The sequence below is a fragment of the Xyrauchen texanus genome, chromosome 8, assembly GCF_025860055.1.
Source record: "Xyrauchen texanus isolate HMW12.3.18 chromosome 8, RBS_HiC_50CHRs, whole genome shotgun sequence".
In the NCBI taxonomy this organism is placed as follows: domain Eukaryota; kingdom Metazoa; phylum Chordata; class Actinopteri; order Cypriniformes; family Catostomidae; genus Xyrauchen; species Xyrauchen texanus.
In genome coordinates, this window is record NC_068283.1 from 21,563,096 (window position 1) to 21,578,748 (window position 15,653).

The window sequence follows — 15,653 nt, forward strand, 5'->3', positions numbered from 1 at the left end:
CTCTTTCAGCACTGGATCCTCCAGATTGTTGGAGTCTTTCGCCGGCCGTTGACAAGCCTACAGCAGGACTGCTAAGAGGACACCAGCGCCTTCAGCCGCCTTCGAAGCCTTCTGCTACGCCATCCGGTGTGCATCACTATATCCTTTTTGCTAAGCTACTTTGCAAGTGTTCGCCTTTGCAACACTTTTTGTATTTAGTAAAAGAGCAATTTCGAGGCGTTGTTCCAAATGCCTTCGACCTGCGCCTCCTGCAGAGGCCTTCTTCCTGACAGGGACCGTCACATTATCTGCACTCGCTAACTGGGACCTGACCACGCAGAAGCTGCTTTCACTCGAGGCGGATGCCCCGATTGTGACTCCCTGGGCCTCAACGAGCCGCACGCTCGCTTTGCCGCCTTCGCCGCGAACGAGCCTGCTACCACCGTGCTGCCGTCCCCTCTGTTCGAGCCGCGCAAGAAAAAGCGCCGCTCACGGAGGCCGCCAGAGCACGCGGACTTCAGTGACATCACGCCGGGCCAGTCCCCGCGTGCTTCACCACCACCTGAGAACTCCCCGCCGCCAGTCCAATTCACGCAGACGGACCAGCACCCCTCCAACAGAGCGGTGGGTCTCATCTCGTTCGGTGCGCCAGGGGACGACGGTGAAAAGGATGACAGCCTTTCCAATTGGCACTGCATCCGACGACTGGCCGGGCTCGGCATTCGACCCCGCGCCGTCGACATTAGCGGACACGAGCACGGGCATCAGCACGGTAAGAGAGTTCGCTGAACGCTTCACTGCAGTGAGCAAAACGTGTAAAACATTACCCAGTCCCCTTACAGGCGGCTGGAAATGTCTGTACAGCAGTCAGTGGGCCAGTCACAGAACTCGCTCACCTGCAATCAAACGCCGTTTTAACGGCAACACACAGAAATCACAAGAGTCATTTTCTGCCTGTGTCACTAAGGGGTCACGTGTCCACACTAAAGTGCGCACTCCCACATATCAATACTGTCCAAACAGTGCCGAATACTTTCCCAGCTCGAGCTGGACGCCCCATAAATGTAGATCGTGTGCCTGTTGTCATGTATGCACCACTACACACAAGCACTGTTCCCACAGTTATAAACACTTCCCCAGTAAAAGCGGGAAATACTATAAATGTAGCATGCGTGCCTGCTGTCCTGCATGCACCCCTACACACAAACACTGTATGCATGACCAAAAACACCCCGCCGCGAGCGGGAGGCTTTATGTAAGTGGCCCGCGTGCCTACTACAGTATATGCACCCCCACCCATAAGCGCTGCCCATACAGTTTCAAACAGTTCTCTGGCTCATGTCGCGAGCATCACAGATGTGACGCGCGAGCCAAGAAACTCCCTGCTAAGAGCGGGAAGCTTTATGAAAGTGGCGCGCGTGCCTATTACAATGTATACAGTTTCAAACATTTCTCCGGCTGCAAGCATTAAGGAGATAGCGCGCATGCCTGTAATCTCACACGCACCCCTGCACTCGGCACTCAACACAGCTGCTCAGCGCGCACCCGCGCCTCTGAGAGCTGTAAGCTCAGTGTTAGCACATTTTCTGCCTGTGTTACTAAGGGGTCACGTGTCCAAACTAAAGTGCGCATTCCCACAGTTACAAACACTGTATGCATGGCCAAAAACACCCCGCCGCGAGCAGGAGGCTTTATGAAAGTGGCGCGTGTGCCTACTACAGTAGATGCACCCCCACCCATAAGCGCTGCACATACAGTTTCAAACAGTTCTCTGTCTCATGCCGCAAGCATCACAGATGCAACGCTGAGCCAAGAAACTCCCGCTAAGAGCGGGAAGCTTTATGAAAGTGGCGCGCGTGCCTATTACAATGTATGCACCCCACCTGTAAACACTGTCTATACAGTTTCAAACATTTCTCCAGCTCACGATCGCGAGCATTACGGAGATAGCATGCGTGCCTGTAAGCTCACACGCACCCCTGCACTCGGCACTCAACACGGCTGCTCAGCGCGCACCTGCGCCTCTGGGAGCTGTAAACTCAGTGTTAGCACAAGGCAATTTGCCGGTGGGGCCCATACGTCACTGCGACACGCCCCCAGCCAACATTCAGCCCATATCTGTGCGAGCAAAAGCCTGGGAAAAAATCCCTGACATGCCAAAATGGGTTTTGAACATAATAAAACACGGTTACACACTTCAATTCGCTCGCAGACCACCCTGCTTTTCAGCGGTGGTCGAGACGAAAGTGAGGAAAGATGTGTCACATGTTCTACGCACCGAGGTGCTCGAACTGATAGAGAAGGGCGTTATAGAAACTGTTCCTCCCTCTATGAGCGAGGCGGGTTTTTACAGCCGCTATTTTCTCGTCCCGAAAAAGGATGGTGGCCTCCGCCCCATCCTAGATCTCAGACATCTGAACAAAGCTTTTATGATTCGCTCGTTCAGAATGTTACAACCAAACATATCCTCGCGCAAGTTCACCCCGGGGGTTGGTTTCTATCAGTGGATTTGAAAGACGCTTACTTTTACATTCCGATAGCACCTCATCACAGGCCTTTTCTGAGATTCGCTTTCGAGGGACAGTCATACCAGTACACAGTACTACCATTCGGCCTATCATTGCCCCCCCGTACATTCATGAAATGTATGGACGCAGCACTTTCCCCCCTGAGACAGCGGGGAGTGCGAATACTGAATTACCTTGACGATTGGCTAATCATAGCACAATCAGAGGGTCAGTTAACGACACACAGATCTTGGATTATCAGCTATCTAGAATGCCTGGGTCTGAGAATCAATTTTGCAAAGAGCGTGCTATCCCCCAGCCAGAATATCTCTTCTGGGAATAGTGCTAGACTCAGTGCAGATGACAGCGCGCATCTCATCAGAGCGCGCTCTCTATTCGACGCCTTGCAACATCATTCAGAAAGGCGCTGCGCCCGCCAAACGATTTCAAAGAATGCTCGGTCTCATGGCCTCGGCATCAACTGTACTCCAGCTAGGATTGTTGCACATGCGTCCTCTCCAGCGCTGGCTCAAGAGCCGTGTCCCCACTCACGCGTGGCGCTCGGGCCGCTTTTTGATCAGAGCGAATCACGGCTGTATAAAAGCCCTGACGCCCTGGAAAGCCATCAACTGGTATCAAACCGGCGTGAGTCTGGGCGTGAACACACGGAGAAAAATGATCACGACAGATGCCTCCAAAATAGGATGGGGGACCCTTTACGAGGGCAGGCCTGTCTCCGGCTTTTGGTCAAACCCGGAAAAGCGCCTACATATAAACTGTCTGGAAATGAAGGCGGTCGCCTTGGCTCTCAGAGCCCTGCTTCCGTACCTGAAAAGCGAACACGTCCTGGTCCGAACGGACAACATGACGGTAGTTTCGTATATAAATCGCCAGGGTGGACTTAGGTTGAGCTCCCTGCACTCTATGGAGGGCCCTCCATGCATGGCCCCTCAACAGGTTCCCGAGAACCTCCCCAGTGGAGTTTTGAGAACCATCACTGAGGCGCGAGCACCCTCTACGAGGCGCTTATATGCCCAAAAGTGGAAAGTGTTCAGTGACTGGTGTGATACCAAGAGCTTGAACCCCAAATCGTGTGAGATACCAAGTGTACTCGCCTTTTTGCAAGAGCTTCTGGAGGCGGGCCGCACACCCTCCACGCTCAAAGTCTATGTGGCTGCCATAGCGGCGTGCACAATCCTGATAAAGGACATTCATTAGGGAAAAACGATCTAATCATTCGTTTCCTAAGAGGCGCTAGGAGGATGAACCCTCCTCGCCCCCCTCGGTGCCGATCTGGGACCTGGCCACGGTCCTGGACGCACTCAAGAGTGCCCCATTAGAACCTCTCCGAACCGTGCACCTTAAACAGCAAAACTGCGCTCTTGCTGGCGCTCGCTTCAGTCAAGAGAGTGGGCGACCTGCACGCGCTGTCATCAAGCACTGCTTGCCTGGAATTTGGACCTAACGACTGCAGAGTTGTCCTTAGGCCAAAGCACGGGTATATTCCTAAAGTGCTCTCCACACCCTTCAGAGCACAGGTGATATCTCTGGCAGCGCTATCGTCCCCAGCAGACGAAAGCGACGCTAATTTACTCTGCCCCGTCAGGGTGCTCAGAGTATATTTGGAACGTTCTGCCCTGTTCAGACAGACGGAACAATTATTCGTATGCTTTGGCGGCCGCACTAAAGGTCTTGCAGTCTCAAAGCAAAGAATATCGCGCTGGATAGTGGATGCTATAGCGCTAGCTTATGAAGCCAAGGGCCTTCAATGCCCCTTAGGCGTCAGAGCTCACTCTACGAGGAGCATGGCCTCCTCGTGGGCTTGGTCGAGTGGGATACCCATTTAAGATATTTGTGCAGTGGCGGGCTGGGCCTCACCTTCGAAATTTATCAGGTTTTATAACCTACAGGTCCCCTCATTGCATTCCAACATTCTATCAGCCTGACTGTAGAATGGACTGGAGTATGTATATGCTGAGCATTATCTCCTCCCTTATAAGGTCCGTCCCTGACCGACTTAGAGGATTTTTTATGCATATCAGTACATAGAAAAATGCATTCCAACATTCTATCAGCCTGACTGTAGAATGGACTGGAGTATGTATATGCTGAGCATTATCTCCTCCCTTATAAGGTCCGTGTCTGACCGACTCAGAGGATTTTTTATGCATGCCAGTACATAGAAAAATGCATTCCAACATTCTATCAGCCTGACTGTAGAAAGGACTGGAGTATGTATATGCTGAGCATTATCTCCTCCCTTACAAGGTCCGTCTCTGACTGACTTAAAGGATTTTTTATGCATATCAGCACATAGAAAACTCAGTACATAAGATATGTGCTTGTGTTTGTACTATGAGCGCCCCACCATGGACCACCTTGGAAGGGTGCTCTATACTATCCCATTATGTAGCTCGGCTCGTGGAATAATCACTTTGCTCGTGGAATAATCACTTTGCTTTAAGGCTCAGGCATCTGCCTCTGGCTTTATAGAGCGAAGTCAGCATGCACGGCGTTTTACATGGTGTTCCCATAGCATAAGCTACTTACGCAATAGGAGAGACCTCTCGATAGGGAACAACTCGGTTACTAACGTAACCTCGGTTCCCTGAGAGGAGGGAACGAGTATTGCATAAGCTGCCGTGCTTGTGCTTGGTCAGTTCGCTTCAGTCGATTGAACCTAAAGGAACTCGTATGACGGGGTGCCCATTATATAGCCTGGCTATGCTAATTTCAGCGGGCTCTGAGCGTGCGAACGCAAGGCGCGCGCCCATTGGTCGTGCGTTCAGAGTCGCCCCGTCATTGGTTCGAGCAGTTGCCGCAGCACAGCCAATGAACGAGCTGCCTCGCTCATTACTGTCTGCTGTGCAGCTGCAATGTGTTTTACATAAAGACTTCAATATTTCTCGAGAAACTGAGTTTTCCCATAGCGTAAGCTACTTACGCAATACTCGTTCCCTCCTCTCAGGGAACCGAGGTTACGTTAGTAACCAAGTCGTTTCGGGAAACACCGACTCGTTGAACTATGATGATAACGACGGAACTTGCGACCATAGTTGGCTAACGATGCTTTTGGGAAACGCACCCCTGGTTCGCGCTTAATAGATGCCGCCAAGGCAAGTTCAAAACAAAGCGCGCGCGCTGTACTGTGATTGGTGGCTCGTTTGACCAGTTACGTTTTTATCCACTCATAAATAAAAAGGAATGACTGATTTTGAAAATGTACTAGAGTAAAAAGTAAGATATTTGACTTTGAAAAGTAGTGGAGTTAAAGTAAAAGTCTCCTCAAATTTAAATACTTCAGTAAAGTACAGATACGCAAAAAAGCTACTTCAGTACAGTAACGAATTACATTTACTTCGTTACTGTCCACCACTGGATTTTAATGGTGCCTTGGTTCTGAAGCATTAAACCAATACATCATGAATTTATTTGCCCAATTTCACAATTTTATATATTGCATAATAATACATTCAAAAGACCCGTTTGTGGTTGTCTGCCTTTATTTATCTTATATATTTAAATTGGTCTGTGCTGCATCATATAACACTTTGCTACACATAGTTATCTGGAGACCTTTTAACATATATAAATTAATCAAGATATTGTTTATTAAGTTGTCAAGCATCGGCTTAATCTTTCTGTTAGCAGCTAGTATAGCATTACAGGTTAGCAATAGGAAATGAGAGGCAGTGTGTAATGTTATTGCAGGTCACAACACAACAGTCAATACTAGGGGGTTAGGCAATTTAGATATCTGAAAATGACTAGTTAAAACTGAATTACAGATATCACTAATCATCTTTGTGGATGTGTGACGTGACAAGTCTGTGACATCGTTGAAGGTATCTTAATTGGAATTTCGACTAGGCAAAATATATTAACAGATATCCTTAATGTTCTTTCTTACTAGTCAAATTATAATTGCAGATATCTCAAATTAGCATTCTGACTAGTCAAATTATAATTGTGACTCGTCAAAATGCAATTGTTAGACAAAAGCTTTAAAAGCCAAAACGGCTTGCCATACAGCAAGTGTCTTTATGCTCTGCCAGACAAACCCAAATATTTACAGTCTGTTGAAAACAACATCACGTCGGGAAACACAGTTCATGAAGGTGAAACAGTTTTATTTAATTACGGATCAGAACCGTCCAAACTACAAAATCTGTCAATATCCATTTTTTGCCGCAGGAGAGTATTTGTACCAGTGTGGTGGCCTGGGTTACCACCGTTACAACATAACGACTCGGTTACTAACGTAACCTCGGTTCCCTGAGAGGAGGGAACGTGTATTGCGTAAGTAGCTTACGCTATGGGAAAACTCCGTTTCTCGAGAAATATTGCAGTCTTTATGTAAAACGCATTGCAGTTGCACAGCAGACAGCAATGAGCGAGGCAGCTCGGTCATTGGCTGTGCTGGGGCAACTTGCTCGAACCAATGGCGGGGCGACTCTGAACGCGCGACCAATGGGTGCGTGCTTCGCGCTCGCGCGCTCAGAGCCCGCCAAGATGGGCGTGGCTAGGGCTATATATTAGGCACCCCGTCATGAGAGTTCTTTAGGTTCAATCGACTGAAGCGAACTGACCAAGCACAAGCACGGCAGCTTACGCAATACTCGTTCCCTCCTCTCAGGGAACCGAGGTTACGTTAGTAACCGAGTCGTTCCCTCTCGAGAGGTCTCTCCTATTACGTAAGTAGGTTACACTATGGGAACACCATGCAAAACGCTGTGCGTGCTGACTTCGCTCTATAAAGCCAGAGGCAGATGCCTGAGCCTTAAAGCAAAGTGATTATTCAACGAGCCGGCCAATGGCGAGCTATATAATGGGATAATACAGAGCGCCTTTGCCCCAAGGTGGCCCATGGTGGGGCGCTCATTGTAAAAACATAAGCACATATCTTATGTACTGATTTTTTTCTACTTACTGATATGCATAAAAAACCCTCTAAGTCAGTCAGAGACAGACCTTATAAGGGAGGAGATAATGCTCAGCAAATACACACTCCAGTTCATGCTACAGTCAGGCTGATAGAATGTTGGAATGCCATGAGGGGACCTGTAGGTTATAAAACCTGATAAATGTCAAAGGCGAGGCCCAGCCTGCCGCCGCACAAATATCTTCAATGGGTATCCCACTCGACCATGCCCACGAGGAGGCCATGCTCCTCGTAGAGTGAGCTCTGACGCCTAAGGGGCATTGAAGGCCCTTGGCTTCATAAGCCAGCGCTATAGCATCCACTATCCAGCACGATATTCTTTGCTTTGAAACTGCGAGACATTTAGTGCGGCCGCCAAAGCATACGAATAATTGTTCCGTCTGCCTGAACGGGGCAGAATGTTCCAAATATACTCTGAGCGCCCTGACCGGGCAGAGTAAATTAGCGTCGCTTTCGTCTGCTGGAGACGATAGCGCTGCCAGAGATATAACCTGTACTCTGAAGGGTGTGGAGAGCACTTTAGGAATATACCCGTGTTTTGGCCTAAGGACAACTCTGCAGTCGTTAGGTCCAAATTGCTTGATGACAGCGCGTGCAGGTCGCCCACTTTCTTGACTGAGGCGAGCGCCAGCAAGAGCGCAGTTTTGAGCGAGAGCTGTTTAAGGTGCACGGTTCGGAGAGGTTCGAACGGGGCACTCTTGAGTGCGTCCAGGACCGTGGCCAGGTCCCAGATCGGCACCGAGGGGGGGCGAGGAGGGTTCATCCTCCTAGCGCCTCTTAGGAAACGAATGATTAGGTCGTTTTTCCCTAATGAGCGTCCCTTGTCAGGATTGTGTGACGCCGCTATGGCAGCCAAATAGACTTTGAGCGTGGAGGGTGTGCGGCCCGCCTCCAGCAGCTCTTGCAAGAAGGCGAGTACACTTGGTATCTCGCGACGATTTGGGGTTCAAGCTCTTGGTATCACACCAGTCACTGAACACTTTCCACTTTTGGGCATATAAAGCCTCGTAGAGGGCACTCGCGCCTCAGTGATGGTTCTCAACACTCCACTGGGGAGGTTCTCGGAAACCGTTGAGGGGCCATGCATGAAGGGCCCACAGATCGGGGCGGGGATGAAGAATCATCCCGTTGGCCTGCCTGAGGAGGTCCAGCCTCAACGGAATCGGCCATGGGGCAGATTGCATCATCTGCATCAGTTCTGGAAACCACATCTGGTTCTTCCAGAGTGGGGCTACCAGGAGCACTGCACATTTCACTTCCCTGATCCGACTGATGACCTGAGGTAGCATCGCGATCGGGGGAAAAGCATACAAGGGGCGGTTCGGCCAGACTTGGGCAAGCGCGTCCGTGCTTTTTGAGAAGAAAAGAGGGCAGTGCGCATTTTCCCTGGAGGCGAAGAGGTCGACCTCTGCCTCGCCAAAGGTTTGCCATAACCACTGAGCCGTCAGGGGTGGAGAGACCATTCCCCTGGGAGAACTTTGTCTCTGGACAGCATGTCCGCTCCCTGGTTCAGGACGCCTGGCACATGCGCTGCTCTCAGCAAGGGCAGGTTGTGCTGTGACCATAAGATGAGCTCCCTGGCCATAGAGTGCAGGGAGCTCGACCTGAATCCACCCTGGCGATTTATATATGATACTACCGTCATGTTGTCCGTTCGGACCAGGACGTGTTCGTTTTTCAGGTACGGAAGCAGGGCTCTGAGAGCCAAGGCGACCGCTTTCATTTCCAGACAGTTTATATGTAGGCACTTTTCCGGGTTTGACCAAAAGCCGGAGACAGGCCTGCCCTCGTAAAGGGCCCCCCATCCTATTTTGGAGGCATCTGTCGTGATCATTTTTCTCCGCGTGTTCACGCCTAGACTCAAGCTTTCCAGGGTGTCAGGGCTTTTATACAGCCGTGATTCGCTCTGATTAAAAAGTGGCCCGAGCGCCACGCGTGAGTGGGGACACGGCTCTTGAGCCAGCGTTGGAGAGGACGCATGTGCAACAATCCTAGCTGGAGTACAGCTGATGCCGTGGCCATGAGACCGAGCATCCTTTGAAATCGTTTGACGGGGCATGTGCGCCCGCTCTGAATGATGTTGCAAGGCGCCGAATAGCGAGCGCGCGCTCTGATGAGAGGCGCGCCGTCATCTGCACTGAGTCTAGCACTATTCCCAGAAAGGAGATATTTTGGCTGGGGGATAGCACGCTCTTTGCAAAATTGATTCTCAGACCCAGGCATTCTAGATGGCTGATAATCCAAGATCTGTGCGTTGTTAACTGACTCTCTGATTGTGCTATGATTAGCCAATCGTCGAGGTAATTCAGTATTCGCACTCCCGCTGTCTCAGGGGAAGTGCTGCGTCCATACATTTCGTGAATGTACGGGGGCCAATGATAGGTCGAATGGTAGTACTGTGTACTGGTATGATTGTCCCTCGAAGCTGAATCTCAGAAAAGGCCTGTGATGAGGCGCTATCGGAATGTGAAAGTAAGCGTCTTTCAAATCCACTGATAGAAACCAATCCCCGGGGCGAACTTGCGCGAGGATATGTTTGGTCGTTAACATTCTGAACGAGCGAATCATTAAAGCTTTGTTCAGATGTCTGAGATCTAGGATGGGGCGGAGGCCACCATCCATTTTCGGGACGAGAAAATAGCGGCTGTAAAAACCCGCCTCGCTCATAGAGGGAGGGACAGTTTCTATAGCACATATCATTCTCTATCAGTTCGAGCACCTCGGTGGGTAGAACATGTGAAACATCTTTCCTCACTTTCGTCTCGACCACCGCTGAAAAGCGGGGTGGTCTGTGAGCGAATTGAAGCGAGTAACCGTGCTTTATTATGTTCAAAACCCATTTCGGTATGTCGGGGATTTTTTCCCAGGCTTTTGCTCGCACAGATATGGGCTGAATGCTGGCTGGGGGCGTGTCGCAGTGACGTATGGGCCCCACCGGCGAATCACCTTGTGCTAACACTGAGCTTACAGCTCTCAGAAGCGCGGGCGCGCGCTGAGCAGCTTTGTTGAGTGCCGAGTGCAGGGGTGCGTGTGAGATTACAGGCACGCGTGCTATCTCCGTAATGCTCGCAGCATGAGCTGGAGAAATGTTTGAAACTGTATCGACAGTGTTTACGGGTGGGGGTGCATACATTGTAATAGGCACGCGCGCCACTTTCATAAAGCTTCCCGCTCTTAGCGGGGAGTTTCTTGGCTCGCGCAAAGCATCTGTGATGCTCGCGGCATGAGCCAGAGAACTGTTTGAAAACTGTATGGGCAGCGCTTATGGGTGGGGGTGCATATACTGTAGTAGGCACGCGCGCCACTTTCATAAAGCCTCCCGCTCGCGGCGGGGGGTTTCTGGCCATGCATGTTTGTGTGTAGGGGTGCATGCATGACAGCAGGCACGCGCGCTACCTTTATAGTATTTCCCGCTTTTACTGGGGAAGTGTTTATAACTGTGGCGGTCTCTGGCGGCTCTGTGACGAGCTGGAGCGCTTGGGCAGGAACTGACGCATAGCCTGCGAATCCTTCCGAGCTTCAGTGAAGCGTTCCGCAAACTCTCTTACCGCCGGTCCGAACAGGCCGCTTGGAGTGATAGGCACGTCGAGGAATGGCGCCTTATCCGCGTCCTTCATCTCCGTTAGCATCAGCCACAGATGGCGCTCAAGGACAGTCAGGTTAGCCATGGCCCAGCCGATGGGCGGTGGCCTTTGTGGCTCGCAGGGCTACATCAGTGGTGCTGCGCAGGTCCTTGAAAGCCTCAGGTTCAGGTCCAGACTCGTCCATGGTACAGAGAAGTTTGGCCTGATAAACTTGCAGAACAGCCATGGAATGAAGCGCTGACGCAGCTTGGCCGGCGGCGGCGTATGCACGACCGGTGAGAGCTGAGGTAGATCGGCAGGGCTTCGAGGGATGAGAAGCTTTGGCTTTCCATCCAGCGGTGGAGGGTGGGCACAGATGGTTGGCCACAGCCTCCTCGAGGGGCGGGTTCCCTCATAGCCTCTTTCTCTCGCGCCGTCTACCGAGGAGAGCGAGGAAGAGAAAGAAGGCTTCAGGCGAGCAGAGTGCGGGGCTTTCCACGACTTTGTGAGTTTGTCGTGAACTTCGGGGAAGAAAGGGGAGGGTCTCTGTCGAGGGGCCTGCTGGCGCCCCTGTAGGAACCACTCGTCCAGCCGGCTGCGGGCTGGTTCTTCCGGAGAAGACCAGTCGAGCCCGAGGTCTTCCACGGCTTTAGATGCGGATGATCTCCGAGTCCATGCTGGTGCCCGTGCTCGTGTCCGCTAATGTCGACGGCGCAGGGTCGAAGGCCGAGCCCGGCCAGTCGTCGGATGCAGCGTCAATGGAAAGGCTGTCATCCTTTTCACCGTCGTCCCCTGACGCGCCGAACGAGACGAGACCCACCGCTCTGTTGGAGGGGTGCTGGTCCGCCTGTGTGAAATGGACTGGCGGCGGGGAGTTCTTGGGTAGTGGTGAATCACGTGGGGACTGGCCCGGCGTGACGTCACTGAAGTCCGCGTGCTCTGGCGGCCTCTGTGAGCGGCGCTTTTTCTTGCGCGGCTCGAACTGAGGGGACGGCAGCACGGTGGTAGCTGGCTCGTTCGCAGCTCGGTGAGGCCCAGGGAGTCACATTCGGGGCATCCGCCTCGAGTGAAAGCAGCTTCTGCGTGGTCAGGTCCCAGGCAGCGAGTGCAGATTATGTGACGGTCCCCGTCAGGAAGAAGGCCTCTGCACGAGGCGCAGGTGGAAGGCATTTGGAACAACGCCTCGAAAATTGCTCTTTTACTAAAATACAAAAAGCGTCGCAGAGGCGAACACTTGCAAAGTAGCTTAGCAAAAGGATATCAGGGTGATGCGCGCCGGATGGCGTAGCAGAAGGCTTTGAAGGCGGCTGAAGGCGCCGGCGTCCTCGTAGCAGTCCTGCTGTAGGCTTGTCCACGGCGGGCGAAAAGACTCCAATAATCCGGAGGATCCAGCGAAGAGAAGTTCTTCGCTGAAGGAGATTAAATCTAAAGAACTCTCATGACGGGGCGCCTAATATATAGCCCTAGCCATGCCCATGCGCGAAGCACGCGCCCATTGGTCACGCGTTCAGAGTCGCCCCGCCATTAGTTCGAGCAAGTTGCCGCAGCACAGCCAATGACCGAGCTGCCTCGCTCATTGCTGTCTGCTGTGCAGCTGCAATGCGTTTTACATAAAGACTTCAATATTTCTCGAGAAACTGAGTTTTCCCATAGCGTAAGCTACTTACGCAATAGGAGAGACCTCTCGAGAGGGAACCACTGCTGCCATGTGTGTTTTCATCAATTGGGACCGTGTGGAATTGTGGTACATAAGATGGAACATAGAGGGCGCTGTTGCTTCATCAGTTTTATCACAGAGTTTTATCACAGAGTTTCGAACCTATGGAAGACCATTGTCGAAAAAAGAAAGTGCTCTGGTAAGTTATAATTATGAGATACAAATTTATAATTTTGAGATAAAACTTAATTGCTGCAAAGTGGACTTGCTTACAAATTTTTATCATAAGTGCAAAGTCAATGGGCATGGCAATGAAGTTGTTGTATATTCATGCAAGTGTGCACTTAGTCTTGGCTCAAGTGGGTTTGGTAAAATTGCGCAAACAAAATGTTTATGGTTTGTGCCAAGTGAAATGTAATTCTTCTGAAGTTAATTTCTACTTATTGCACCATCTGCATCCAATTATATAGTCCATTCCCTGTCAAACATTAGCGATATAAACAAAGACAGCACATAGTTGGTAGTGTTAATTGACTTTATGCAATGAATTGTAGAATGAAGAATAGAAATTGTCCATCACATTCTGTGCTGTGCACTAACTGTATTCATGGTGAATGTCAGGCATATTTTTATGATGGAGACATGCTCTTTTTTTTTTTACGCATTGAAAATGTGGTTCAGGATTTGGATGTACACGCTGTTAAATTTAGAGAATGTATGTGCCATTAATCGTTTTCATCAGGGTCGTTCCAGACCATTCTGGTGCCCTAGGCGATATCCCTATTGCTGCCCTCATTGTGGGGTGTTTGGGGTGTGTTGCAGCAGCATCCTCTTTGGCCCTAGGTGACCGTCTAGTTTGCTTATGCCTTGAAACGGCCCTGATTTTCATCTACTGACACACAAATCATCTCTATTATTAACAGTGATTGTATCAGCACACACTTCTACTGGTCGATTTTGAACAATTTAATTAATTTATTAAAGCATGAAAACTTTTAAACAAAAATATTTCTAAATTCAAATTGTAAATAAAAACAAAAATATAATCAAAATATCAAAGTCTGGGTAAAATGATACCAAATCCAAACATTTTACTCTCTACAATCTCTTCCATTGGCTCCTTTTGCAGTGACTTAAAATAATTCTATGAAAATAGGTGGAAAATAATAATTAAAATAAAATAAACCATGACCTATAGATAGTTTAACACAAAGATTTGTTTCTTTTTACAAATCTCTTTTTCATAAAATGGATACAACTGTGATTGTCATAATTTGATGTTCCTCTATATTTTGGACATACATTTTTTTACCACCTGCTGGTGGAATCTCCACACTGCAAATGTAGGAACTGAATTTAATCTTTGCTCTGAAAACCTGACCTGCTTCCTGACAGACCTGCTTCTGAAATGTCTTAGCGCAATGATGAATTTCTCAGGAAAATAGCTAATTGCGCTTTGTGACACTTCATTTACATACGATACATCCACAGTTTGCATACATAAACCGACAGATAGCACAAACACTCCCACCCTTGCTCAAGTGCGCTTTGCGCTGGAACAAAAATTGCACTCAGAATTGGCACTCTCACGCTAATTAAATGTAAAAAAAAAAAAAAAAAAAAAGACATAGCGTGTGGTCGTTCACGAAAATAGAGCCCTTTGTCTCATAATTTTGACTTTATATCTTAGCATTTTTACTTTTATCTCAAAATTATGAAATTGTATCTCATATTTATGACGTAAAAAGCTACATTTTTTGTGCACTTTTTCTGCAAAAACTAAATGGATCAAATAAAAAGGCTCTTTGTGAAATTAAAGCATAACTTATTAACTAAGAGCCAGAATCACTCACTTTGGTTATGGGTAACAGGTCACAAAAGACACTTGCTGACATTTTGTGCATTTGGTATGGGCTGGGTATAAGGGCTGGCTGTAAGTTACAGGTAGCATTTATCTTGACAAAAGAAGAATTGTGGGCCAAAATGTTATACAGCCTACTGACTGATAAAGAGAGGAACATATGGTCCTTTAGTGTTTAATGACCTTTGCAAAATTGTCTTTCCTTAGGAATTATCATTTGCATAAGTCAATAGCACTTGTATTTTATTCTGATACATTTGGCTGTAGGATTGTCCAAATGACTTGCTCCACCCACCACAGTTAAATCACCTATAAAATAAGCCTCAAAAATGAATAAAGTTCACCCAAGGTACTCATCTTTGGGATACTGCTCTAAAGCATAGCCTACATATACTGTCACTTGCAACCTTCAAGGACCAAGAAGACATTTTCAAAGCATGTAAGTATCAGTTTTATGGAAAATTATTTGAGTAAATGTTGGAATAATCATACATACTACGTATTATGTTGCAGTCTGTATATGAGATTAGTTATTTCTCTGCATCTTCAAAAAGGCCAAAGGAAATTTACTATAAGTTTTTGGCCTTTTTGAAGTTACATATATACAGTATACATACTGTATGTGTGTGTGTGTGTGTGTGTGTGTGTGTGTGTGTGTGTGTATATATATATATATATATATATATATATATATATATATATATATATATTAATTGAACAGTGTATAATTTTGTTCTATTTGCAACATTTTAAGGCAATGCCGTATTAGCTAATGGAGTCAAGTTTGAACTCTAGAAATGTTTGAGAATTATTGTAAGGATTACCCATTTAAAACATGTTGTATGTTTAACTTTAACAAGTGCAATATTTCAACAAAATTATGCTGAAATATTTCTGAGATCATGTGAACATTGGTCATTTCATTGTATTTGATATTTTCTAAGACTTTCCAAAAGTCTGTGAGGTACTGACTGTAAAATATCCTGGTCATTAGTCATGCGAATCAAATGATTAAATACAAAGCAGGTAATACCATTTCCCACCAATATGTCAATGGTGTGAGAAAGCTTTTGGACACATGCCATATCAGGAATGAACATGGGACATTCATTATCTTAAAAGGGCTGTTGAGAGCAAGTGTCCC